The sequence below is a fragment of the Perognathus longimembris genome, chromosome 17 (assembly GCF_023159225.1).
Source record: "Perognathus longimembris pacificus isolate PPM17 chromosome 17, ASM2315922v1, whole genome shotgun sequence".
NCBI lineage: Eukaryota > Metazoa > Chordata > Mammalia > Rodentia > Heteromyidae > Perognathus > Perognathus longimembris.
Window position 1 is genome coordinate 171,088 of NC_063177.1, and position 27,971 is coordinate 199,058.

At 37.9% G+C, this 27,971-nt stretch overlaps 1 pseudogene; it reads right to left on the minus strand.

The window, feature by feature from the left end:
- Window positions 1–54: 54 nt before the first annotated feature.
- LOC125365743 lies at window positions 55–27,971 on the minus strand (annotated as a pseudogene).

A 27,971-nucleotide genomic window follows, 5' to 3' on the forward strand; every position in this document is an offset into this window, starting at 1 on the left:
GCACATATTTCAGGTAAATGGCAGTCTCATTATGGAAGTAGTATGTGTAGTGTGCTAGTCTTGTAACACTTCCAAACTGAATTCATTAGGAATTTTGTCCCTTATACCATTGTGACTGAGAAGACCATTCTCCGCAGTGTCAGCCATTTCAGCATCCTCAGCTGCTTGTAACAAGCAAATATCATCGCTGCCACTGCCCCAGTCAGCACCCAAAGATGCACCTGGTGATGGCTTGTAGGGTGGCGCTTCATGAGGCCTCACACCATCTGCTATCATCTCTTCTTCCTTTATTTCAGTGAGGAAGGGGGAGGGAGCCAGCAGGATAGGAAGGTAAAGGGTAGTCAGTGAGTTTACCATACACACCAAAACAGTTTACACGGAACTGAATATTCTGGATGAATACTGTCTGCAAAGCAGGCAGCATGAAATTCCACATTTGAATCTGTTATTGGCAGGAAAATAATTCGTTTTTTTGGTGGGGGGTAAAATCAACTCTCTTTTCCATTTCACTCATTCATTCACTTTTACAGTGCTGGAAATGAAACCCCAGAGGCCTGTGGATGCTAGGTACAAGAACTTCCTTGGGTAATCTCTCTCCAGCCTAGACCCCGCTTAAGGATGTACAGTATGGGTATTACACAGTGAAGGGGACCCAGAAAGGTGCCAAAGAGGTGTGGTCCCAGGAAGGCATCACTACATGGGCTACAGCAAACATAGACTGAGGTTTTGAAAAGGAGACTGTCCAGCTAAGACATCTGCTAGCTTGACCATAGGTTTAATTCTCTAACTTACAAAGTAGTTATAATAACATGTGCACCACCCTATCCAGCTCTCCACTGAGACAGTCTTGCAAACTTTTCCACCCAGACTGGCCTCAAACAACAATCTTCCCAATCTTCACTTCCTAAGTAGGTATGATTACAGGTATGATTGACAAGTACTGAGCAGTTCTGTTACTTCTAAGCATTTTTCAACCTAAACGTTTAGTAAGAATCTGGCTACCAGTTACAGGAGACATTTTAAAAATCAGACTGAATAGACACCAGATTGAGTTTTCTATAATATAACCTTAAACTTGGTCATCTTGTAGCTGTTATCTTATTGTAAGTATAACATGTTAAAAAAAAAACTCAAAAAACTGATGGGAGGGTATAAAATTAAGTCTGAAAATAGGATAACATAGAACATTACTAAACTCTTACACAATGTCAGTGAAATCATACAAAACTAGACACAGATAGGTCATAATAGAAATATAGGTGGTAAACCCACAGAGTGTTCATAAATAAAGAAATGCAAAGTAAAACAAGTGAAATGTCACTTGACTTTTTGTTTAGTAGAGATGAAAAGATCATTTCCCATCATTTCTACAGAAAGCAATTCAGTTAATAGGTACTGCTAAAGTATTTGTCATACTTTAGGGGAAAATATCAAGCAAATAGCATATGCATTATGACTTTAACAGTACATAAACATACATATAAAGTATGGATGATATATGCTAAAAATTTGATATTTTGGCCAAATTATGAGAGAGCAAGATTTGTTCAATTTTCCTCATGTTTTTTCTGTTGCTATTCTTTGTCTTGCAAAGAATGTTAATAAGTTGAGTAAACAAAACACTTTAAGGGCTGAGAATATGCACTAGTGGTAAAGTACTCTCCTCATATAAATGAAGCCCTGGGTTCCATTCCTCAGCACCACATATATAGAAAAAGCCAGAAGTGGCGCTGTGGCTCAAGTGAAGCTAGGGACAGTACTTAAGCCCTGAGTCCAAGCCCCAGGACTGGCAAATATATATATATTTCCAATATGACATGCTTACACTCTTTAAAAGAAAAGTTAACTGTTGAGTAATACCTGCCAGAACTTACGTTACATGTTCCCTTTGACACAGTTCTACTTTTAAACATGCATCCTTCAGAAGTAGTTGTTCAGAAAGATAAAGATGGGTGTTTTACTTTACTTTGTAAAGCAAAAAGGGAGAAACGTCCTAAATTTGGGGACCAGTTCCATTGATGATGCAATTTCTCATGCCATAGTGAAAAAGAACAAACTGCACATTGTCAGACATGAGCTGAACAGGAGCATCACTCCCGTAAGTTAAAACAGTCACTGCTCTGTTTAGATGCTACCTGGTCAAGTGTGATAGTGCAAGCCTGAAGTCTCAGCATTGGGGAGGCTGATGCCAGCCTGAACTTCATAGCCAGATGTTATTTACACTAGACACAGCTGGATCTTGCTCATGGCTCATGTATGCTACTGTGCCAGAAATGAATTTGGAGACAGAAAGACAAAAGTGTTATTAATGTTCATGCCTGATAAAATCCAGTTCTCTCTTTTCTATAAGGAATGTGTCCAGGACTTAAAGATGGAGGAAAACTCAAGAGTAAAAAGATCACAGTAGATACACAGCAACCAAAATAAGCTGGTTGCTAAAAAATGTCACAACGTGGATAAATGGCTAGGAATATGGCCTAGTGCTCTCCTTATATATGTGAAGCCCTGGGTTTGATTCCTCAACACCACATATATAGAAAAAGCCAGAAGTGGTGCTTTGGCTCAAGTGGTAGAATGCTGGCCTTGGGCAAAAAGAAGCTGAGGACAGTGCTGAGGCCCTGAGTTCAAGCCCCAGGACTGGCAACAAAAACAAAACAAATAAAACAACATGGATAAAATGAAGAGGATCCCCACAGGAGATACAGCAGTTCTCACCACATCCACCAAACCCAATCTGAAAAGAGGGGAGGAAAAAGTTGGCAGCATTGTAAGGACAGCAAATTCACCCACAAACACAGTCTTCCGTCTGAATCAAGGCTTTAAAAAAGTATGCTTGAGAATTTATAGATGAAGGGTACTCCAGAAAAGTTCAGTAATGATGCAGAAAACAGGACTAATACTAAAGCAACTAGCAGATTGGATCGACTTGCATACATGAAGCAGCATTCTGTGATCAGAAGCCACTAAAATTGACTCCATGCAGGCTATGTGAATCTTACCAAATTTAAAAGTATCTGCATCTAGGCAAACACATTCTCTGACCACAGGACACATTTTGAAAATAAATGTAAAGAAACCCATCATTTAGAAATTAATACCATTTCTAAATAACCAATGCCTCATTTAAAAGTAATGGATATTTGGACCTGAATAAAAATGAAAATAACTACATACTAAGTTCTGTGAAATACAGCTAAAGTGACCTTTTGGGTTTTGTTTGGTTTTGACAGTCCTGGATTTTGAATTTAGGGCTTTGTGCTAGTTGGGTAAATCCTCTACCACTTCACACATCCCTCCAGTCCTTTCATTTTGTTTTTTCTGATAGGATCTTGTATTTCACTGGCCTAGGCTTATAGCAACAATCCTCTTTGCGGGGTCTTCGGAGCTGCTGGGATTGAGTACAGGTGTGAGGAGCTTTGTGAAACTGGCCTGGAACCTCATTTGTCCTGTCTCTATCACCCAAGTACTTGCTATTATGGGTGTGAGCCACCATGCTAAACCCTTAAATAAGTTCTTGAGAGGGAAGTTTGTAGTTTTAAAAGCTTATATTGCAAGCCTGGTACAGTGGTTCATGGCTGTAATCCTAGGTACTCCAGAAGCTCAGATTTCTATTTTATCCTTATTCTACCATATCCTCCTACTATTTAAAATTCTTTTTCTTTCTTTATTTGTACTTTAAGGGGAATTCTAAAACAAGACCTGGCATATAAAGCAAGCATCCAACAGACAATGGTTCACAGCAATACTATGCAAGCATCACCATGCCCTCCTACATGATGTTAACTGAGGAGTTTCTTTCTTACCCAAATCTGCTCAATTTTAATTCTCTGCAGAGAAAAGGAGGGGCAGTCCTTTCCTCCCTATTGCTATCTTTATGAAGGGTAAACAGCTTCTATGTTCTAGGAGCAATGTAAGAACAATATCAAATCACATATTATAAAACAGCCAAGTAAAATACACATAAATTTAATTCAACTTGTTAGAAAAACAAAGGAGGGCTGGAATATGGCCTAGTGGCAAGAGAACTTGCCTTGTATACATGAAGCCCTGGGTTCAGTTCCCCAGTACCACATATATGGAAAACGGCCAGAAGTGGCGCTGTGGCTCAAGTGGCAAAGTGCTAGCCTTGAGCAAAAGGAAGCCAGGGACAGTGCTCAGACCCTGAGTCCAAGGCCCATGATTGGCAAAAAAATAAATAAATAAATAAATAAATAAATAAATAAATAAAAAGAAAAACAAAGGAAATTTTGTATTCTCAACTTTATTTAAAAGTTATAAATATTGCATCAGTTTCTGACCTGTAATCCTAGCTACTTAGGAGACTGAGATCTGAGGATCACAGTTTAAAGCCAGTCTAGGCAGGAAAGCCAGTGAGACTCTTTATTTCCAATTAACCAGCAAAAATACAGAAATGAAGCTGTGGTAAAAGTGGTAGAGTACTAGCCTTGAGCAAAAGAAATTCAAGGACAGCACCCAGGCCCTGAGTTCAAGCCCCAGTATAACACACACAAATTTACAAATATTTAAAATATAATATTAGCTAAATACATACAACTCATCAATAAACATGATAGTACTCCATTGTACCTACATGATATTATTTCTCCTGTGGGCTCTCCCAATGTTTTCACACCAGTAATACTTGCAAATATCATAAACCAGTAATTCTTCAGGGAAAAAGTAGTTCCAACACCGAATTCCTAAAATGCAAAGATGTTTCTAAATGGACTATTACTCTACTGGTAACAGTGAATATAGAATAGATTAGTAGCTTTACCCCCTTTAACATCACTTCTATTCACCAAAGAGAGAACAAACCGATCAACTTCAGGGTAAGGTGAACACTGAAAACCTTCAAGTGTTTCCACAACACAGAGAATTGTTTATAAATGAAAACACGTAAAAGCTAAGAAGTTAAGTTTTTATTAAATTGTTATTTAGTATAGTTGGGAGTTTTTTAAGCCATTCAGCTTTTTCATTTCTTTTTTTTTTCTTGAAACTTGCTTTGCCATCAATTTTAGGTTCTTGATAACTTACAAGCAAGCAGGTAAAATTCAGTCCTCAATCAGATGTTTAAAAATCAGATGAAAAGCCTTTGAGCAACTGTTCTTCACCCTGTCAGAGAAAACAGCTGGTTCTGTCTGAAGCCTGGCTCTTGTCTCAAGCTGCTCTGGCTTTCAACCTCAGCCTTGGGATTCTCTCGTTGAAAATAAATTCCCTTCCCAGAACATCAACAGAAGATCAGGTCACTATTAGTCTTGAGGAGTCAGGATAAAAACAAAAAAGACCTCTCTGTGATCTTGTCTGAACACAGACAAAACAGAACATTTCCAAACCACAGAAAATAGCCAGTCACCACTTCCCATCCTGGCTAACATGACTGTTACTGCTTTACTAATTATGGTGTTAGTGTCCCTCTAGTCTACCTTCCTCCCACATAAGATTCACTAAGATCATCAACTACAGAGTTTCAGAACAAACCCATACTTCCTGTATATTCCTCTTTAACCTAATTCAGGCTCAAAGCCTCTAAGTCATTTCTAATACACTCTTTATAAGATACTCAGTGCTCTCCATCACACCAAACCTAATCCACTCAGTTTACCCATTATTGCTGTGTCCCTTGTTGTCATTAGCTAGAGGGCATTCACATTTTCATTTGATTTTGTAAGAATCTACTGTATAATCTACAATAATCCATTTATAACATTATTTAACTTTTTTAGACAGTAAAATTTGCTTTTCTTATAAGTCTGTCTCTCTTATAAAAAGCCACACAAACAAACATATACATACTGGTGAAATTCTGAGAATGTGGAAATCTTAATATTCCAAAGCATTTTCTAGAAATAATCTTAAGCAACCAGAAAAAAATTATGTAAGAATATGTCAGCCAAGATGAATGGAGAAAAGAATGGTGAGTGAATATAGTCATATATTCAATGTAAATGTAAGAAAATGGAACCAGGTAACTTGAGAGGATGGGTGGAGTTGGTAGATGAGATAGTGGAAGGGAAGACATAAACTGACATGTTAAATTGAATCCCTTTGTATGACCTCTTAAAGATAATAATATTAAAAAAGAAAATGCTAGCCACATTTTAGTAAGTCTGTGATCCCTATGTGTTGTTGGCTGTGCTACAGATCTATCTGCTGGTCTCATACAGGCTGGGCAAGTACTCTGCCACTGATTTATAACCCCAGCCCCATATAATTTTAAATTCTAGTTTTGTCTTAATACCATATGGATGTCATCCACATTTTATAGGCTTTACTGATCTAAATTAATAATTCTGGCTCCAGAATATTTTCACAGTACAGAACTAATTTTGTGTTGTATATATGTTTGCATTCAATTTTTCATTATTACAGTGACATACCAAAATATATGAATAAAAATGTTTACTGGAAAATTATGTAAGAAATCTTAGTTTTTACGTACAGTAATGAGTAAATTACAACGAAGCCTTCCAGGATCTGAAAACATTAAACAAATGAGCTCTCTGTACATTAGAATTCAGGAAAAGGTCAGTGGACTACATAGGAAGTTACTGGAGTGGTTACGTCTCTGACTAGAATGAAAGGTGAAAGAATGTGCAGTTTTAGATACAATTTTATATAAACAATGTGAATTACTTTTGTCTTTTTTAATTGTTATCAAAAAGGTGATGTACAGGGCTGGGGATATATCCTAGTGGCAAGAGTGCCTGCCTCAGATACACAAGGCCCTAGGTTCGATTCCCCAGCACCACATATACAGAAAACGGCCAGAAGCGGCGCTGTGGCTCAAGTGGCAGAGTGCTAGCCTTGAGCGGGAAGAAGCCAGGGACAGTGCTCAGGCCCTGAGTCCAAGGCCCAGGACTGGCAAAAAAAAAAAAAAAAAGGTGATGTACAGAGGGGTTACAGTTATATGGCAGGTAATGAGTACATTCTTTTTGGACAGTGCCACCTGTGCTTCCTCACTCTGTACAACTTTTAAAGATCATTTTCAACATAGTGTCTAGAGAGTAACTGCTGCATCTACTTTTTTAAGTTTTAAAAATCATAAAATGAAAATTAATGAATGAATAATTTAATAAACATCATTTTTTTCTTACAGTTCCCATTTTGGGTAGAAACCTAGAAGCAGTTTTAAATGATCATCATATCGGGGTATTTGAAGTTTAGAGTTTAAATGCAAAACAGATCCTTAAAGTTTACTAGGAATTTTTTTTCTTAAATTTACCTGAAGTGCTGGTACTATTAAAATATCCACTTCTCTTTTCTTTGTTCTGGGATGTATCACATGTAAGAATTCTCAAAGTATCTGAGAATCTGAAGAAAGTATGTAAAAGACACAAAGTAACATTAGAATTTAAATGGTGAATAGAGAAGAAACTGAATTCCTTGTAGTTCCATTATTATACTTAGTCAACCACAAAAGGATTTACCCTACTGTATTTAAAAAAACACAGAAAAAAGAGTATGACATTTCAAATAGAGAAAATAAACTTTTTACAATAAGGTTGATGATTGTTTCCAATACTTTCCTCACCTACAAAAGGAATTGAAGGACTGTAGAATGGCTGAAACAATGGGAAATATAATTCTAGTTCTCAAAGCATAGAGCCTTTGAAATGTCTATTGTAATAACTGTACAAATATGGTTCATAGGGAGACATGAAGAAGAGGAAGAAAAGAACCAGGGAAAAGTGATTACAGTTAACTGAATATCTGGCATTTACTTGGATACAAAAAACACAAGTGAAGATATTTTTACTCAGTAGAAGACTCCTCCACTGCTGGAAAATTAATCTTGAAACTTCATCAGGAGCCACAGACCCCTCATACAACTACCGACTACTGCCTGGACTGCAGGCGCTGCAGCACCAGCATCTAACATTTCTGGACAGATACCATGTTCTGGCCACTTCTGTAAATGCTTGATGTGAACATTTTAACTTAATACCCTGAACAGCTCTGTAGGATAAGTGTCATTATTTTCCCATTAGAAAAAAGGAAACTAAATAGATGTGGTGATGCACACCTGTAATTCCACCATGCAGGAGGATTCGAAGTTCAAGAACAACCTGACCTACACTGTAAGACTCTTTCTCAAAAAAATATTTATACATATATATCAAAACAATAACAAAAAGAGATGAAAACAAAGCTTTAACCTTGCATTTGAGTTATTTTATTAAAGGAACACAAAAACTAGAGATACATAAAAAAGGTCTACTCGCCTACGACATTCGCACATCAATGTATTATAATGTTTATCTTTAAGATTGATTTTTATGGTATTCTTTTCCTTGAATATTTCAGGAAGACAAAGGGAAAAATTATAATAGCAAGTTAAAGACAACTTAGTCTGTTTTGAGCTGACAAAACTGCAATCCAAGAAAAAAGAGATAAATGAAGACTTTCATACTTTTTAAATCTGACTAAAACATAGGAATTGAGATGTGCAACAACAGATCTGATAATTAAGTATGTCTATAATACAAAAGTATAAGGCATTGAAAGTTTTATTTATTGTTAAATGCTGGAAAATGATTAGCTTGGCAAATATTCATGATATAAGAATTAACATATAACAACCATATGAACTAAACCATGAAAAAAAAGTTTTGGTTTGGAGGGGCAGTGCTAGGGATTGAATACAGTATTATTTTCTTTTTTTTTATAGAAGTGGTAATGATTTTAGAAACCCTGGAAAGTATATAAGTTAAAAATAGCACCTGGGCTGGGAATGTGGCTTAGTGGTAGAGTGCTTGCCTAGTATGCATGAAGCCCAGGTTTCAAATCCTCAGCACCACATAAACAGAAAAAGGTCTTTAATCCTTTTGGAATTGATTTTGGTGCAGGGTGATATATAAGAATCTAGTTTTAGTTTGTTGCATGTGTTGAACCAGCTTTGCCAGCACAATTTTTTTTTTTTTTTTTTTTTTTTTTTTTTTTTTTGCCATTCCGGGGCCTTGGACTCAGGGCCTCAGTGCTGTCCCTGGCTTCTTTTTGCTCAAGGATAGCACTCTGCCACTTGAGCCACAGCACCACTTCTGGCCATTTTATATATATATGTGTGTGTGTGTGTGTGTGTGTGTGTGTGTCTGTCTGTCTGTCTGTGTCTGTGTGTGTGTCTGTGTCTGTGTCTGTGTGTCTCTGTGTGTGTGTGTGGTGCTGGGGAATCGAAACCAAGGCTTCATGTATATGAGGTAAGCACTTTTGCCACTAGGCCATATTCCCAGCCCATGTGAGCACCATTTGTTAAAGAGGCTATCTTTCTTCCAAACTATTGTTTTAGCTCCTTTATCAAAGATTAAGTAGGCATAGTTCTGTGGGTTCATTTCTGAGTCTTCAATTCTGTTCCATTGGTCTTCAGGTCTATTCGGGTGCCAATACCAAGCTGTTTTAATTACTATAGCTTTATAACACAGCTTGAAGTTGGGTATTGTAATTCCTCCAGCACTGCTCTTTCTGCTTTGGATTGTTTTTGCTATTCTAAGTCTTTCATTGTTCCAAATGAATTTCTGGATTGCTTCCTCTATTTCATTAAACAATGGTGTTGGGATATTAATGGGTATTGCATTGAATTTGTAGATAGCCTTTGGCAATATTGCAATTTTGATTATATTATTCCTTCCAATCCAGGAACATGGGAGGTTTTTTCATTTCCTTAGTTCAGACTTAATTTCGTTTTTCAAGCTTTTAAAATTCTCATCAAAGAGGTATTTCACTTCTTTGGTTAAGATTATTCCTACGTATTTTATGTTTTGGGGGGCTATTGCAAAAGGAGTTGCTTTCCTGATTTCCGCCTCGGTCTTCGGGTCATAAAGACCTCAAAATCAAAACAGACACCCTGAAAACACTAAAGGAAGGAGTAGGAGAAACACTTGGGTTCCTTGGCACAGGACAGAACTTCCTTACAAAGACCCAGAAAGGCTACAAATCAAAGAAAGGTTGGACAAATGGGACTGCATCAAACTGCAGAGTTTCTGCATGGCAAAGGACATAGCTCGCAAGATAAACAGAAAGCGCACAGACTGGGAGATGATCTTTACTGGCCATTCAATGGACAAAGGCCTCATACCTAAAATATATGCAGAACTAAAAAACTTAACTTCCTCCAAAACAAAACCGCAAAGAACCAATATCCCCCTCATCAAGTGGGCTAAAGACTTACAAAGAGACTTCTCTGATGAGGAAATGAGAATGGCCAAGAGACATGTGAAAAAGTGCTCTACATCACTGGCCATAAAAGAAATGCAAATCAAAACAACATTGAGATTCCATCTCACCCCAGTAAGAATATCCCATATCAAGAAAACTGACAATAACAATTGTTGGAGGGGATGTGGCCAAAAGGGAACCCTACTTCATTGTTGGTGGGAATGTAAACTGGTTCAGCCACTCTGGAAAGCAGTATGGAGATTCCTCACAAGGCTAAATATAGAACTCCCCTATGACCCAGCAGCCCCACTTTTGGGTATCTATCCAAAAGACCAGAAACAAAATCACCGTAAAGCCACCAGCACAACAATGTTCCTCACAGTGCAATTTGTCATAGCTAGAATCTGGAACCAACCCAGATGCCCCTCAGTAGACAAATGGATCAGGAAAATGTGGTACATATACACAATGGAATTTTATGCCTCTATCAGAAACAATGACATTGCCCCATTTGTAAGGAAATGGAAGGACTTGGAAAAAATTATACTAAGTGAAGTGAGCCAGACTCAAAGAAACATGGACTCTATGGTCTTCCTTATTGGGAATAATTAGTACAGGTTTAGGCAAGTCACAGCAGAGGATCATAAGAGCCCAATAGCTATACCCTTATGAACACATAAGATGATGCTAAGTGAAATGAACTCTGTGTTATGGAAACGATTGTTATATCACAGATGTAACTACTTTCAACATCCCATGTACCTTCTATTATTGATGATGTTCTTGTATCACCTTCCTGTGGTTGTACCTACACTATCTCTGTAATCTTATCTGATTATATTGGAAACCATGTATACTGGTATTCGAAGCAGGAAATTCAAAGGGAATACCAAAATTGAGAGACACAGGGTAAAAAAAGACAAACAACTACAAAAGCAATACTTGCAAAACTCTTTGGTGCAAGTGAACTGAACACCTCATGGGAGGAAAGGGAAAGGGGGAGGACGGGGGGACGAGGGATGAGGTAACAAACAGTACAAGAAATGTATTCAATGCCTAACGTATGAAACTGTAACCTCTTTGTACATCATTTTGATAATAAAAATTCGAAAAGAAATGAATAAAAATTCATAGAATAAACAGAAAAAGACAGAAGTGACGCTGTAATTCAAGTGGTAGAGTGTTAGCCTTCAGTAAAATGAGCTGAGACAATGCCCAGGCCCCAATTCAAACCCCAGCACTGGCCAACAGCATAAATAAAATAATTCTTAGTATCATTTTTCAGTTAATGAAAAGATGACTTATGTATTTCACATTTTAGTTATACACAACACCATTTACTCTAACAAATATTCATGAATGTGTTATGATTTAATTCTGGTATACATAACGGACATTGCTGACCATGGAAGAGAGGAAATACTGCTTTTCTTCAGAATGTTTTTTGGCTGTTTAGGAAAAAATCTGTTGTCTTCAGCAACCTCAAAACCACACCCTTGCCTATTTTTGATGATTTACACAGTTGAAAGTTTCCGTTTCTTGTTTGTATACTCTCCTACACCAAAAATTGATTTAACAAATGAATACTTGCTTACTGTGGCTGCTTTTTTATATAGTTTCCATGAGAAACAATTAAAATAAATGGAGATAACATGGAAGAACGCCATATCTAGAAATAGAAAATTGGATGATTTTAGGAAAACTCCAATAGAAAACAAATAGGAAATCCAAACAAGGCTGAGGTTGGAAGCCAGATCAGCTCTGACAAGACCTAGGCTTAGCTGGCAGAACCAAGTGGCTCCTGGCTGTGAGAGCTGTTTTTCTCTGTGAGGGTAAAGAAACAGAGTTGTTGTACTCTGAGGAGGAGGTCACTGCCTGGGAAGGGCACAGAGGAGACTTGTCTGCAGTAGAATAGTAACAGTGACAATTCTGTAGTAATTCATTCACAAATTACATCTTTTTCTATACTGTTGTACTTCAATAATTGTTCTTTAATGGGTTGGAGGCATGGCTGAGGTCACAGAGCACCAGCCAATGAGCAAAGGCAAGCATCAGATACCAAGTTTGAGTCTCAGAAAAAAACAATTTTTCCTTAATTTTTTTTACATGTACAACTGAATCTCTGAGCTTTGTAAAGAAGCCTTTGAAGAAATGATTACTACTCTGGAGCCACTGTCGCACACCAATGGAAGACTGAGCACAGAGGGTCAAGGTTCAAAGCCAACCAGAAAGAACTATTAGACTCTCTAGCCATAGCTGGGAACAGTGTTATGCACAGAGGTGGGAGGCTGAAGTTGGGAGGATCTTGGTGCTAGGCCAGCCCAGGCAGAAAAGCATGAGAAACACCATCTCCACAGAAAAGCTGAACTGGTTTGCATACCAGTGACCCCAGTAAAAAGGAGTAGCACACAGTAGGTTGACCGAAGCTCAGGCACACACAGGAGAAGTGTACCCTTAGTATCACAGATAGATAGATAGATAGATAGATAGATAGATAGATAGATAGATACTCTCCCATCCTCTTTTGGGAAGTTGATAAACCTGGGTACCATGTTGAAAGAGTTCTTTGATGACAATAAGGAAAATTTCCTTGCTGTACAGGAATCTCACTTTCAAGGCCAGAACTGTCATGAAATAGTGATCTGTTTGAGGTTTTCATACTAGAGTGGAATACATTTATTGCCGAATACTGCTGTTCATGAATCAACTTCCTATTACATATTTTCCCTAGCTCACTGTGGGCTCATCTGACCTGCAGCCAATATTCTGCTAATCAGGCAAACTTACCATGTGGAAGGATACTCTCCTACTCCTAAATCACACATTGTTCAGACCCAAAGAAGCATGCTGCTCTTATCCAGCAGTACTTCTTAATTGTGGCTCTTGATTGTTCGGAGGTCAGAATACAGCACAGCTAACTGGAAAGAAGTCATCAGTAAGAAAGCTGACACAATGACCATCTACCAATAACCAGCTGACCACTGTCACATAACTTCAATTGACAGAATGTGCATCCTTAAGCTGCCACAAGAGTACCATTTTTATAGTGTTTGAAATTGATGTAATTAATTAAAGGGTGCCAGTCCAATTGTACCCTGTCACAACAATGTTGGCAGAAAAATCTTCTGGCCATTTAGGGCACAGCCAGCCACAAGCATTTATTTTTGTAGCTTAAGCCATCCTGGGACTTCAATTCTAGCCCTATAGTCTCTGAATGGAAACCCAGTCCATTCCTAGTACCTGAGTGTATTTACTAAGGCACTGACTGGCCTCCAATGGCTGGATGCTAGTGGATACACCTGTAACCCTGACTCCATATGAGGCTATGGCTGAGGTTCAAAACCAGCTTGGGAAGATAAATCGGAAAGACTTTTGACTCCAGTTAACCAGCAAAAAGATGGAAGTAGAGGTGTGACTTGAGTGGTAGAGTGCAAGTTTTAGTCTAGTGCAAGAATTAGTCTAGTGAGATAGTAGGGCCCTGAGTGAAAGCCCCAGTACACACACACACACACACACACACACACACACACACACACACACACACACAAACACATATGGCAGTCTAAGAGACAGCAGTCAATGTTATTTACCTAGATCCACAAAAAGATGCTTTTCTCCCATGTGATTCTTCACAAATAAAAATGAAAGTCAGGATCACTTTTATTAGCTGGCCCCAATTTCTCAAGATTCTCTGAATTCAGTGTCCAGCCCTCTTCTTTATCCTTATCTGTAGACACTTTGTAAAAGGAAATTCCTTGTTTTAATGGTGCTTCAGAAAATTGGAAACATTCATGGTCCACTGTCTCTGAAATCCTATCCTGTTTGGCAAGTAAGTGAAGAGCAGGCTACAAAATTTTTCATCACAAAACTAAGGGAAACAGGCACAATGATTATAATTTAACTCTTTTTGATAAACTGTAACTTAAAATCTAGGCAAAATCCTTTCTCAGCCCTTTTACCCAATCAGGCTTGTTAGTTTTTGATTACTGTTTTTTTTTTTTTGTTGTTGTTGTTGTTGTTAAATTTTTATCGTCAAACTGAGGTACAGAGAGGTTAAATTTTCATACATTAGGCATTGGTTACATTTCTTGTACTGTTTGTTACCTCCTCCCTCATTCCCCGCTCGCCCCTCCCCCTTTCCCTTTCCCCCCCATGAGTTGTTGGGTTCATTCATACCAAGCAGTTTTGCAAGTATTGCTATTGTAGTCGTTTGTCTTCTTTTACCCTGTGTCTCTCGATTTTGGTATTCCCTTTCTATTTTCTAGTTCTAATACCAGTATACACGGTTTCCAATGTACTCAGATAAGATACAGAGATAGTGCAGGTACAACCATAGGAAGAGGATACAAGAGGATCATTAAAAATTGAAGCTACAGTTTCACATCGCATGTTGAAAGTAATTACAACAGTGATATAACACTCATTTCCATAACATGGAGTTCATTTCACTTAGCATCAATTTACGTGTTCATAAGGGTATAACTATTGGGCTCTTGTGATCCTCTGCTGTGACTAGCCTAAACCTGTGCTAATTATTCCCTATGATGGAGACCATAGAGTCCATGTTTCTTTGAGTCTGGCTCACTTCACTTAGTAACATTTTTTTCCAAGTCTTTCCATTTCCTTATGAATGGGGCAATATCATTCTTTCTGATAGAGGCATAAAATTCCATTGTGTATATGTACCACATTTTCCTGATCCATTCCTCTACTGAGGGGTATCTGAGTTGGTTCCAAATTCTAGCTATGACAAATTGTACTGCGATGAACATTGTTGTGCTGGTGGCTTTAGTGTGTTCTTGTTTGTGGTCTTTTGGGTAGATGCCCAAAAGTGGGGCTGCTGGGTCATAGGGGAGTTCTATATTTAGCCTTGTGAGGAATCTCCATACTGCTTTCCAGAGTGGCTGAACCAGTTTACATTCCCACCAACAATGAAGTAGGGTTCCCTTTTGGCCACATCCCCTCCAGCATTTGTTATTGTTACTTTTCTTGATATGGGACATTCTTACTGGGGTGAGATGGAATCTCAATGTTGTTTTGATTTGCATTTCTTTTATGGACACTGATGTAGAGCAATTTTTTATATTTCTCATGGCCATTCTAATTTCCTCATCAGAGAAGTCTCTTTTTAAGTCCTTAGCCCACTTGTTGAGAGGGCTATTGGTTCTTTGCGGATTTGTTTTGGAGGAATGTAATTCTTTTAGTTCTACATATATTTTAGATATGAGGCCTTTGTCCATTGTTTGGCCGGTAAAGATCTTTTCCCAATCTGTGGGCTTTCTGTTTATCTTGTGAGCTATGTCCTTTGCCTTGCAGAAGCTCTGCAGTTTGATGCAGTCTCATTTGTCCTTCCTTTCTTTGATTTGTCGCATTTCTGGGTCTTTGTTAAGGAAGTTCTGTCCTGTGTCATGGAGCCAAGTGTTTCTCCTACTCCTTCCTTTAGAGTTTTCAGCGTATCTGTTTCAATTTGGAGGCCTTTGATCTTTTGGAATTGATTTTGGTGCAAGGTTATATATAAAGATCTAGTTTTATTTGCTGCATGTGATGAACCAGTTTTGCCAGCACCATTTGTTAAAGAGGCTATCTTTCTTCCACACTATTTTTATAGCTCCTTGGTCAAAGATTAAGTAGGCATAGTTTTGTGGATTTATTTCTGTGTCTTCAATTCTGTTCCACTGGTCTTCAGGCCTGTTCTGGTGCCAATACCAAGCTGCTTTTATTACTATAGCTTTATTTTTTTGTGTGTTTTTTTTCCTCCAAATTTTATTTTATTTTATTTTATTTTTATTTATTTATTTTATTTTTATCAAATTTACCTACAGAGAGGATACAGTTTCATAATTTAGGCATTGGATACATTTCTTATACTGTTTATTACCTTGTCCCTCATACCTCCCTCCCTCCCCCTCCTTTCCCTTCCCCCCCATGGGGTGTTCAGTTCACTTACACCAAACAGTTTTGCAAGTATCGCTTTTGTAGTTGTTTATCATTTTTTACCCTGTGTCTCTCAATTTTGGTATTCCCTTTCAATTTCCTACTTCTAATACCAGTATACACGGTTTCCAATATGCTCAGATAAGATTACAGAGGTAGTGTAGGTACAACCACAGGAAGGTGATACGAGAACATCATCAATAATAGAAGCTACAGATACACATGGGACATTGAAAGTAGTTACAACTGTGATATAACAATCGTTTCCATAACATGGAGTTCATTTCACTAAGCATCATCTTTTGTGTTCATGAGGGTAGAGCTATTGGGCTCTTGTGATCCTCTGATATGACTTGCCTAAACCTGTACTAATTAGTCCCAATAAGGGAGACCATAGAGTCCATGTTTCTTTGGGTCTGGCTCATCTCACTCAGTATAATTTTTTCCAAGTCTTTCCATTTCCTTACAAATGGGGCAATGTCATTGTTTCTGATAGAGGCATAAAATTCCATTGTGTATATGTACCACATTTTCCTGATCCATTTGTCTACTGAGGGGCATCTGGGTTGGATCCAGGTTCTAGCTATGACAAATTGTGCTGCGATGGACATTGTTGTGCTGGTGGCTTTACGGTGATTTTGTTTGTGGTCTTTTGGATAGATACCCAAAAGTGGGGCTGCTGGGTCATAGGGGAATTCTATATTTAGCCTTGTGAGGAATCTCCATACTGCTTGCCAGAGTGGCTGAACCAGTTTACATTCCCACCAACAATGAAGTAGGGTTCCCTTTTGGCCACATCCCCTCCAACAATTGTTATTGTTAGTTTTCTTGATATGGGACATTCTTACTGGGGTGAGATGGAATCTCAATGTTGTTTTGATTTGCATTTCTTTTATGGCCAGTGATGTAGTGCACTTTTTCATATGTCTCTTGGCCATTCTCATTTCCTCATCAGAGAAGTCTCTTTGTAAGTCTTTAGCCCACTTGATGAGGGGGCTATTGGTTCTTTGCGGATTTGTTTTGGAGGGAGGTAATTTTTTTAGTTCTGCATACATTTTAGGTATGAGGCCTTTGTCCGCTGAATGGCTGGTAAAGATCTCCCAGTCTGTAGGCTTTCTGTTTATCTTGCGAGCTATGTCCTTTGCTGTGCAGAAGCTCTGCAGTTTGATGCAGTCCCATTTGTCCAACCTTTCTTTGATTTGTAGCCTTTCTGGGTCTTTTTTAAGGAAGTTCCGTCCTGCGCCAAGGAGCCCAAGTGTTTCTCCTACTCCTTCCTTTAGTGTTTTCAGGGTGTCTGTTTTGATTTCGAGGTCTTTAATCCATTTGGAATTGATTTTGGTGCAGGGTGATATATAAGGATCTAGTTTTAGTTTGTTGCATGTGTTGAGCCAGTTTTGCCAGCACCATTTGTTAAAGAGGCTATCTTTCTTCCAAACTATTGTTTTAGCTCCTTTATCAAAGTTTAATTAGGCGTAGTTCTCTATGTTCATTTCTGGGTCTTCAATTCTGTTCCATTGGTCTTCAGGCCTGTTCTGGTGCCAATACTAAGCTGTTTTTATTACTATAACTTTATAACACAGCTTGAAGTTGGGTATTGTAATTCCTCCAGCACTGTTCTTTCTGCTTAGGATTGTTTTTGCTATTCTGAGTCTTTTATTGTTCCATATGAATTTCTGGATTGCTTTGTCTATTTCATTACAAATTGGTGTTGGGATATTAATGGGTATTGCATTGAATTTGTAGATAGCCTTTGGCAATATTGCCATCTGGATTATATTAATTCTTCCAATCCAGGAATATGGGAGGTTTTTCCATTTCCTTAGTTCTGCCTTAATTTCATTTTTCATTTTTTTTAACCTTCCTTTTTTAAACTTTTAATCTGCTGCCCTGCCAGGAAGGGGTTTATCTACCCATCTTGAAGTACTTTTTTTTTTTTTTTTGGTCAGTCCTGGGGCTTGGACTCAGGGCCTGAGCACTGTCCCTGGCTTCTTTTTGCTCAAGGCTAGCACTCTGCCACTTGAGCCACAGCACCACTTCTGGCCATTTTCTGTATATGTGTTGCTGGGGAATCGAACCCAGGGCCTCATGTATATGAGGCAGGCACTCTTGCCACTAGGCCATATCTCCATCCCCCATTTTTCATGTTTTTAAAGTTCTCATCATAGAGGTCTTTCACTTCTTTGGTTAAGGTTATTCCTAGGTATTTTATGTTTGTTGAGGTTATTGCAAATGGAGTTACTTTCTTGATATCAGCCTCGGCGTTTAGGTCATGAACATATAGAAATGCCATTGATTTTTGAGGGTTTATTTTATATCCTGCAACTTTGCCAAAGTTTTGGATCAGCAGTAGTAGCTGGGGAGTAGAGTCAATGGGGTTCTTTAGGTATAAGATCATGTCATCTGCAAAGAGAGAAAGTTTAACTTCATCTTTTCCTATTTGGATCCCCTTTCTGTTTTCTTCTTGCCTAATTGCTCTGGCTAGGAATTCTAATACCATGTTGAAGAGAAGATAGAGCACACATCCCTGTCTTGCTCCTGATTTAAAAGGAATGGCTTTAGTTTTTCACCATTTAGTATTATGCTTGTTGTTGGTTTGTCATAGGCTCCCTTTATTATATTCAGGAGTGTTCCCTGAATCCCAGTTTTTCCAGGGCTTTTAGCATAAATGGGTGCTGGATTTTATTGAATGCGTTTTCTGCATCCAGAGATATAACCATGTGGTTCTTTGCCTTGCTCCGGTTGATTTGGTGTTTTATATTAACTGACTTGCATATATTGAACCAACTTTGCATCCCTGGGATGAATCCAGTTTGATCGTGGTGTATGATTTTTTTTTTATGAACTGTTGAATTTGATTGGCCAGAATTTTGTTGAGAATTTTTGCATCTATGTTCATCGGGGAAATCAGTCTATAGTTCTCCTGCCGTGATGAGTCATTGCCTGGTTTTGGGATGAGGGTTATACTGGCTTCATAGAATGTGTCTGGTAGTGAACTTTCTCTTTCAATTTCATTGAAGAGTTTGAGAAATATTGGTGTGAGTTCTGTTTTGAAGGCCTTGTAGAAATCTACTGTGAATCCGTCTGGACCTGGGCTTTTCTTGGATAGGTGATCACTTATTGCCATTTCTATTTCAATGCTGGTTATGAGTCTGTTCAGGAGGTTTAAATCTTCATGGTTGAGTTTGGGGATATCAATTTTTTTCTAGGAAATCATACATTTCTTCCAGGTTGTAGAATTTGTTGGCATAAAGGTTTGTGTCCTACAGACCAGTCCCTGTCACCCAGCGAGAAGGTTTGATTTGTCCTCAGTGGTAATTCTGTATCTCTTATAGCAGGCTGACACCATACCTTCATGATCACAGAATACAATGTCATTTGCTGCCAATTTTAATAAGGACAGTGCTTCTACTTTCTTTCTTTTAAACCAGGACTCCCTGTAGAATATCCTTAAAGGGAATAGACTGTGACTCATTATCACAGCTTAGAGACACACAGCTTCTTTCTTTGTCTCCTTTACTCCCATCCTCTGCATTTCTATGTAGGCACATATCTATACCCTTGTTTCTAGTGCAACAAAGAGGCTGCCACCTTAAATTTTTCTATTAAATCATATAGGTTTTTATTGAACAATGGAGTAGAGGTGGTCTTGATGCTTTTCTTCTTCAGAGAATTAACTTGATTCAAGACTCTGGAAAAAAATGATGAGTTAAGATATTAATGAGATTGATTTATGCAAAGTGAGTCATGACAATGAGTATATTGTGCATTATGCAAATCAGAGGTGATCTGCTTTAGAACCAGTCACTTAAAATCCTAATTGCAAAGGTTATGAATCCAAGTTCCCAGCAGTGGCAATGCCCCACATTAAACATCCAACTTCAGAGCCGTCAAATAGTAACTGCAGTCTGAATAGAAAAAAACAGCAAAAAGAAATTAAAGAGATCAAACACCTAAATTGTTAGGAACTTCCATAGATTTCTTGACTTAACAAATGTGACAAGTGGTAGAAGATAGCTGAGCACAGTTGACATGTGCCTTTCTGCTTCATGAAACTATCTACATGCCTAACAAAGAGATAATCTTTTCCGTTATAATACACTGGGGACTGAGAAAGCCATTAATACAGAGCTGTTAGCTTATGTGTAATGAATAGATTTGGACGAAAGCATCCCCTGTTAGGCTAAGCTACTGCATTATTTTTGGTGAAACAGCAGTGAAATTTGCTGCAATAATGGTAATGATAATAATTCCCCATATTTATTTGGTGATTTACAGTTTGTAGATCTGACATTTAGAAGAGCAATAGCTATTGTGTCTTCATTGTTATGTGTGCTTTTGTCCACTTCCCAAATCTGATATGTACTCCGCAGCATAATGTAATTCTGACCACACCCTCATGAGGTAGCCAACATTTTTAAAATAAAAACCCCCACTGATTTTGAAAGAAACTTACTGGAGGTAGAAGTAGTTCAGAGTTGAGAGCAGTGTGACTAAATATGATCACACACACACACATATACATGGATGGGGGAGGTGCGGGTGGGCGCGCGTTCCTGGGACTTGAACTCTGGGCCTGAAGTCAGGGCTTGCTTGGGTGTTTGAGCTTTTTTTGCTCAAGGCTAGTGCTCCACTACTTGAGCCATGGCCCAACTTCTGGCTTTTTGGTGATTAATTGTAGCTAAGAGTCTCAAGACTTTCCCTCCAATGCTGGTTTCATACCTCAATACTCAGTCTCCTCAGTAGTTAGAATTACAGGTGTGAGCCACTGGCATCTGGGACCAAATATGTTTTGTTTGCTACTCACAATAAATATATTCTAACATTAAATGAAGATAGTTTATCCCTGCCCTGCTCTAAAAGTGTTATTAATTGTTATATTTGGTAAAATAATATGTTTATGTAAAGGAACAAATAGGAAAGTTTATTTGGTACAATTTTTTCCTTTTCATTTCTTATGTTACCTTTCTCTCTTTCATACCCTCAGATACACTCCCATTCAGAACCTGCAAACCTTTAGTCAGATCAGGCCATTGTTCACTAGTCTGGAAATCCTCCTGGCTACCTAGGAGGACCATCACAAATGGTCCCATTCTTTATGTGGGGGGGGGGGCGTTGAGGCATGGGGGAGAGAGAATGATTAAATCCAGAATTCTAATTAAAAGATTAAGTACAAGAATGGGGGAGAGAGCTTAAGTAGCAGAGTGCCTACCTAGCAAGAATGAGGCTCTTAGTTGAAATCCCAGTATGATCAGTCAATGAACTAATCAGTCTATCAATTAAAGGTCACCTTCAAAGGGAGAAATCAGTTTTTCTTGTTGGCAACAGTGGTAGCTCCAATGCCCTATCCCTGATTCTTTTCCAAGTCATGCAGGGGTATTCATATTAAGTTACTCACTCATTGATCCCATGAGTAATTCTGAAGTATCTACTGTAGAGCAGGCCTTGGGCTAGAATCTGGAAATCCATTGAAAAGTAGAAAAATTTTCTTTATCTTCATGGGACTTATACCTCAGCTGGGAAATAGATAGTACCCACTACAAAATAGTTTGAAGGAGGTTTCTGGACAGGTTAAAGCCTAAATCAAAGAATAGCAAGAACGAAGTGGCTTTTTTGTTGGAGGTATACAAAGCTTTTTGGATGGAGGACCTGCGCCTCTCAGTTCCTCGTGCTTCTATCTTTGTTGGAGCAAATGAATTAGTATATCATCAAGCATGTCTCAATATGTGTTTCATTCTCTGGACATCACTATTTTCTGTCTTTACACAATTTCCCCATTCAACCTTAATTATGGGTGAGTCTGTTTTACCTATTGGTGAGTTTGGGAGGAGAAACCTGGCACAGGTAATCCCATGTCATCCAATTCCTCTCCTTCATAGGAACATGGATGTTCCTACCTACTTTTCTGTGATGCTAAGTTGTTCCAGGCTGGCTCTGAATCTGAATTTCAACACTTCCTTAGTCTTGGTAGATGACTCCATTTAATCGTGGGATACAGTATTAAAAGCACAAGGTCACCATAGTGAAGGTGACTACATAACCCCAATAGGCCATAACTTTTCTGTTTGTTTAGTGTTTGTTTTTTTTTTGACAAGTGCCTCTGAGAGTCATTTGGGTGGGGGGAGAATGGTGTAAATTATCAACTTCACATGCATTCCAATGGTAGCCAGAAAAAGTACTGGTTATAATAATTACCTTTTAACACCCGTGCTTCAGAAAGAATGAGAATTACAGAATTATTCTTACACCTCAATTGTCAATGTGATTACTGCTAATTATTTTATTTCCTGCAGCAAAATCATTAGACTAAAAATAGGATTGGAATGAAAAGTGAGGAAATTTTTCCATGTTCAATTATTGGTATCTAATTTGTCTTTGACCTTTACTACCTACATAATTATTAGTGGCAAATTTAACTTGTGGTCTCTTGTGAGTGAGTTTTCTTTTTTATAATAACGTGTAGCCACTGAGGTTCATTTAGCTTGTTTTCCTGATGGAATGTACATACAAAAAAATCTTACAAGATACAAACACACAAATGCCATTGAATTGTCACTCAACATTGACTCCTCCCTGTATGAATTGTGACAAGGAAATTGGTATGATGGATTTGCATTTACATTGTTGGTTTCTTCAGATGTCAGTAGTGGGAGCTTTGACAGCAGTCCTCATCTTGGTTCTTTCTTCTTAGCAGTGTAGCAACCATAATGCAGATGATCATGAGGACACCTCTCAATATGGGAGCTGTCTCTTACTGATGTCATGGGTGCTATTAAGACTGTAGCTTCCTTTTACCTCTCTGAGTTTCTCCTTGCCAGAGTCATTCCAAATGTGTAGACATGCATAGAAATGTTACAGAGATACTATCAACTGGGGAGACTGTTCCATGTTCTTAGGGACTTAAGAAGGCCAAAAGGAATAAAAGAAATATTTAATCAACATTTCTTTCTTTTTTCTTTTTCTTCATTTTGAATGATATGATAGATACCATACATATATCATCCAATCTATTCAACTTTGAGCTACATGCAGGTTTGTCTTGTTAACTCTAATCTTCAGACAGTCAAACCAGTCACAGACACATGTAATTTTGATAATAGGAACTGGTATTTTCTAATATGCTAATTTGTGTTCACTCAGTCACTTGATCCTTTATTAGGTCTTTTCTGGGTCCTGAGAATGCAAAAGTGAATAAGCAAAAGAAGTACAACAGAGGTATAAGCTATAGAGTCGATGTAGAAACTACATCTAGGGACACAGAAGGGCAAAGTGTTTAATTAGTATTGGAGCCATTAGAGCATCAAGATAAAGGTGAGGGCTGGTGGTCATCAGAAATCGAGACCAACCTGTCAGGTGACAGCAGCTCATGCCTACAATCCTAGCTATGCAGTAAGTTGAAATTCAGAGAATGGTGGTTCAAGGTCTTTAAATTAAACATGAAAAAACAGGACAAGAAACAGGTGAAAGTGGTGGAGTACCAGCTTAGCACTGAGATCATACCTTACCAGCAAAAAAAAAAAAAAAAAGAAAAGAAAAGAAAATTGAGGCAAACTCTCTGTTTCTCTCTCTTGTTGTTGCTTCCTGCTTCATTCTTCATTCTCTCTGTGGTATGACCTTCAACATCTCTGCAGGCATATTGTAGTAAGTGGTTTATTCTCCAATTCTTATAGATCATCAGTTTTGGTGTTTAGAGTTACTGTATCTCGATTATGAATTTCTGGAAGAGAGATCTATATGACTTTCCCACCTAAGGCAAGGTGTATTCCCTTGTTTCAGTCATTTGCTCCACTTGTCACTGCAGGGACAGGTGCTGAGAAGCTAAAATGAGTAGGCTCTAAAGTATCAAGTGAAGTTGTTGGGGAAAAGATGTCAGTTTCGCGCGCGTGCGCATGTGTGTGTATGTGTGTGTGTGTGTGTAAAGTATGCAGACAAATTTTATTTGTAAATTTTAATTGAAGTGAATTTAAGGCTTGCTTTTAGACTGAAGAAGTCAAGAAAAAGAAAGCTATAGTTTAAATTGTGGTGCATAATCTACCTTGTCATAGTTCAAACTATTAGCACAACCTTTATTAATATGAGAGGATTGGAGGTTGTCTCAAGTAGTAGAGTGATAGCCATTGCATTTCACTTCTAGAACAAGCACAAGGCCCTGAGTTCAAACCTTAGTACTGCTACAGAGAAACAGAGACAGAGACAGATAGAGACAGAGAGACAGACGCAGCAAGACACACAGAAAAACAGATACAGAGACAGAGAAGAAGGGAGAGAGACATAGAGACACAGAGACATAGAGAAAGAGGAGAGAGAGAATGCTGCTAGCTGAATTATTTAGACAATTGGGGTACTCTCTCTGATGGGACTACTACGAGAACAGTCCTTGTTCTTTGACGAAAAGAATTTCACCCAACAGTAAAATCCCTAGGAAAAAATTAGATTTTGGATTTATGAATATTAGTATTTCATTAATTGTTATCATTTTTGCAAGCTAGCTGTAAAGAAACACATATTAAGTTCCTAAGATTGTCTTCATTTGGCAAGAGCGCAAATGTGAATGAAAGTCGAGAAAATATCTTTATCTTTCATTGTTTCATTGGCACTTGTGGTTAACAATTTTCCTCAAAATCTGTCCCCACCTTATTTAAAACTGTCAGGTTTTCTCTGAGCACCAGCAATAAGAAACACTATATGAACACTATATATTATAGTCCTCATTCCCTGAGGTTTAATGGGATGCTAACTGAGTTCAAATATTAAGATTCCAAAAAGTTTCCTCAAAAGTCATCATTTCCTTCTTTGTTTTCTTCTGGATAGAATTTGATTGTGATGTCTAAGCAGCCATACCAGACCATAAAAATAGAAAATATAGGTTGAAGATGCAGAAGGGTACAATAAAAAGTGCTGGAGTCCTCACTGTATCTGAGCTTTCATATTTGCTCCAGCGTTCTATGTTTCTGTACTCATCATCTATTGCTACAGTAATTTTGAGTTAGACATGGCTATAAAACCTAGTGTCATGCAAAAACTGTTGATTTCTCTCAATTTCTCAGTTATACTATTGGGCTCCCTCATGTTTCTGGGGGCTAACAGGGAATTATCTCATCTATCCAAGATTCAAATGGTGACAATAATCAAAACTTAGCTCTGTTCTATATCTGTTATCCTTGAACAGATAAACTTGGAACAGCTTTCTCATGATAATGACAAAGGCACGAAGGAATACACGCAAACATGGGGCACACTTTAATGAATAGGTTTGGAGCTAGAGCACAGCTTTTAGGCCTTTTTCTATTGGCCAAAGCAAGTCAAAAGAGTATCCAAGATTCGTGGAAATAAACTGTGCATATTGTGTGAGAAGCTGCAATTGATTTAGTGTGATGTAGGAAGAAGTGAATGGGATTTCATTTTGCAGTATTTCACATTTTCAGATTTCTTTTATGTAAAAGAACACCTTAATAACACATGTTGTAGTTTAGTTTAGCTTTTGTTATATGTAACTAACTCTAATCCCAATGGATTTATTGAGGTCCCATTGGAATATGAGCTCAAAACCTTGGAAGATGCCATACTTTTTCTCACTCAGCCTCCATTCTAGCATGGTTTAGTATAACTTCTAGAACTACTAAGATCCTAAAGTTAAAAATCTTTATTTTCACACTCCCTTGCAGAGAGGATATTGCAAGCTACCTATCTTTCACCAAAGAGACACAATTATGTTGGAGGTAGCAGAAAGTAAGAAAAAGATGGCTTTGCACAATAAGGGTGATAGTAGAGACAACAGTTTGATGCTACAGTGCAGTTTCTGACTGAGTCTCACAGGTAGCAACTGGAGAGTAGTAAAGAAACACCTCTGAGATCCAGTAGTGTCATTTGGGTTTAATCCTGGCTAATCTATTCTATTACATGCTGAAACCCAAAAGTTGAACACTTCAAGATTCTGTCACTGAAAAGTGCTTTCTAAATGACCCTACTCTTCATAAACAAGTGAATGTGTATTCTATTATCTGCAATTATTTTTCAGAAACAACACAATAGCCCATTGGTTATATTATCATCAACATTTCTAGAGTATTATTTTTATGGCGTTTTAGTAAAGTAGTTCCAAAATGTAATTTTGCCTGAGGATATAGTTAAAAAAAAAACTTTAGATAGGTATGTAAAAAAAAGAAAACATCTTTGCCAGGGATGGGTGGCATAGGCAACTTTTGCCTATGATCCTAGCTATGCAAGAGGCTGAGCTCTGAGGATCAAGGTTCAAAGCCAGCCTGTAAAGACAAATGTCTTTACCTCCCTTATCTCCCAATGAACAAAAAAAAAAGAAGTTGGAAGTGGAGCCGTGCCTCAATTGGTAGGGTGCCAGAGGCTAGAAAGCAGAGTAAGTAAGAGATTGTGAAATCAAGACCCCTACCTCCTCCCCAAAACTAAAAACAAAACTTCATATTCAGAAAAAGTACCTTATCTTTGCTTTTATTTACTCTAAAATAGGCTTTTTTGACAGTAAAAATGGAATATGATTAAAGTACCAAGAATTGAGATGATTATGTTTCAAATGTGCTTTATAATAGTTCTTTTCCATAAAATATAAAGATTAAAGTTTGTTTTAGCTGTTTTATTTTTTCATTTATTTATACATACACACATACATACAAATCCATTCTTACATCTTTAAGCAGGATTTTATCTCAGTCAACAAAGACCAACATGAAAATACTAAAAAAAAAATGTGATTGCTTTGTGTGATTTGTGTGACTTGTATGAGATGGTTAAATTTTTTACATTAGTGAAATAAGCTGGTTTTCAAATATTTCTGTTTATTTTGGAGTAAGTAGATATAAATCCACAGATAATAGGTAATTGTCACAGTAAGCTTATTGCTAGATTTCTGAACCTCAATACTGATGACATTTTGTGGTGGAGCATGCTTTGTAACATCCTGTGCATTGTACAATATTTAACCGCATTGTTGGTCCCTACACACTAGATGCTGATAGTACAGCTTCCCAAGCTGTAATAATCAGACAAAAAATCTCTAGACCCCAGAAAAATCCTCTGTGAGGCAAAAATTAACCCCTTTGAATCACAGACAGGCCCCGGTGCCTATCTCACCATGCATGGACCAGCTAAGCTGCTTGATCTTTGACTGAGAAACACAAAGCAGTTCTTGAACAGTTCTTGAACATAAGCATTAATATCCAAATTTCTGACATTTAGTCCCCAATTTTTAAACAGTAGAGGAAAATAAATTTCAAATTCCCAAGGACTTTTCCTAAGCCAGATAACTTGGTTACAGTACAAAAAGCCTAACGCGTTAAGATACCAATATTTTTCAACTGCAAATTAAAGAAATCTTTTGTTTAAACTATAATTCCTCTTTAAAGCAATGCAATAATCCTTTAAAACATTTGGTAGCACCCAAATTTGATGACCGTTTTGGAGCTTAAACTGAACTCACCCATTTTTACATCATATTGACAGTGACCAACCAGGATTTAAGACAAAACTTTTCAACAAATGACTTTAGCATTCTCTGCCTCATTTACCAGGGCTTGTTGTGTTAGCAAGGCATTTTAGTACACCAAATACTTTTGGGTTGAAGAAAGCTGGGCAGAAGTCCCCTGTAGCTTAATTGAGCCCACCCAGTACTTTAGTCTTTAGCTCAATTTTGACTAGAGCAATTTAAATTCTCTCTTTACCTTTTGAATACCTAGCCGGGGAAAAAAGGTGGTTATCTGAAGTTGATGTCTTAGCCAACCAGGTGGCCTGACGTTTTTTTCCAGAAACACTTTAAAATTTCAATTTACTCTAAGACTGAGATTAGCCAATGGTTCCAACATGGCCTTCTGCTGCTTGTACCCTTCCAACTGCCTCTCCTTAGGGACTTCCTGATCCAT